General features: G+C 37.2%; 1 protein-coding gene across 1 annotated transcript in view; it reads left to right on the top strand.

Moving 5' to 3' along the window:
• The window catches only part of LOC114570973 (E3 ubiquitin-protein ligase pellino homolog 1-like), a 38713-nt gene continuing 37338 nt past the window's right edge, over positions 1–1375 (top strand). The window contains exon 1 of the mRNA XM_028601670.1: positions 1–176. The gene's annotated coding sequence lies outside the window, so the exon portion shown is untranslated. The remainder of the gene's footprint in view (positions 177–1375) is intronic.

The following is a 1375-nucleotide window of genomic DNA, read 5'->3' as shown; positions in this document are numbered from 1 at the left end:
GTCAGTTCAGAGACGGAGCCAAAGCTCACTGAGTTTTTGTTCGATTTAACGAGTTCTCTGCCGTTTAAAACGTGTTAAACTACCGGTGCTCTGTTCAGAAACGGTTAACACTGTCGGTAACCGGGAACGGACACATCCGGGAGATGAAACTGCTTTAGGACGAACCGGTAACTTTGGTAAGTTTGTTGTTTAAAAAGTTATTACATCTTCATTCTTACTGTTGTGACACCAACTGCCAAATATGCTAAATGCTAGCTAACTAACTGACGAGCTAGTTTAGCGTCAACTGACGAATTAAACGTGCTGTGTTCTTAACTGTAACCGTCCAAAATTCAAATGTAGTTAACGTTAACTAACGTTAGCTAACTGCGGTAGCTTCCTCATAACCTTAACGTACTAACAGCTAATATTTCCACAAGTTGTTTTAATCTAAAACGTCCATAATTTAAAGTTATGAATTGCAAATTTCTTATTTCATAATGCTATAATGTTCCTAAGTTAATGTAATTGGGTTTAATTCTGGTGTGTTTTTGGTATCGCTATCTTAGTCTATATTGTATTTATTAATATATCATAACATCCACAGACATCACTTTAATATCCCTATAGTGACTTATAATGTAAATATAATGCTTTTATAGCTTATAGTGTTTCTATATTTCCTTGTGTGTGTGTGTGTGTGTGTGTGTGTGTGTGTGTGTGTGTGTGTGTGTGTGTGTGTGTGTGTGTGTGTGTGTGAGTGAGTGAGTGAGTGAGTGTGTGTGCATGTGCATATGCGTGTGCCCGTGTGTGTGGCACTTATGTCTGTTTTAAGTTAGCTATTTAACCACTATAGAATAATTATAATATACTATATATATATATATATATATATATACTTTTACTTTGATCATAGTCGACATTTTTTCAATTTGATATCAATTAGTTTAGGGACATTTTTTCAGTTACAACACCAGTTTATCTTGGATATGAAAGAGATTCTGAGAACTTGTGCTGTGAATTGTACAAGCGAGGAGCAACCCTCAAACATTATTTTGTTATAATGCACAAAGGTTAATGTTTACATTTAAAAATTAACCTTAAAAACTACTTTTCAGTGAACAAGACTAAACATGACAGACAGACAGACAGTCATTTAAAGATTGTTTTTTCTGGATCCGATCACTCAAACAGAGATGGATTATAATTGGAGAACAGATGATCTTAACCCAGCCCTAGTCTGTTGTCCCGAGCGTATATAGCTGCCTCCAGCAGTGTTTGTGGTAATCATTGGCCGGTCTGTCCGGCTCTGTGTCGCCCAGCTGCCATCTTTTGTTTCGGGGCCACACACACTGATTAGCATGCACCATCCCACCACAGCATCTGTCCCCACAGA

The sequence above is a fragment of the Perca flavescens genome, chromosome 2 (assembly GCF_004354835.1).
Source record: "Perca flavescens isolate YP-PL-M2 chromosome 2, PFLA_1.0, whole genome shotgun sequence".
NCBI lineage: Eukaryota > Metazoa > Chordata > Actinopteri > Perciformes > Percidae > Perca > Perca flavescens.
The sequence above is the reverse complement of the archived record's forward strand: the minus strand, read 5'-3'. Positions and strand labels throughout refer to the sequence as shown.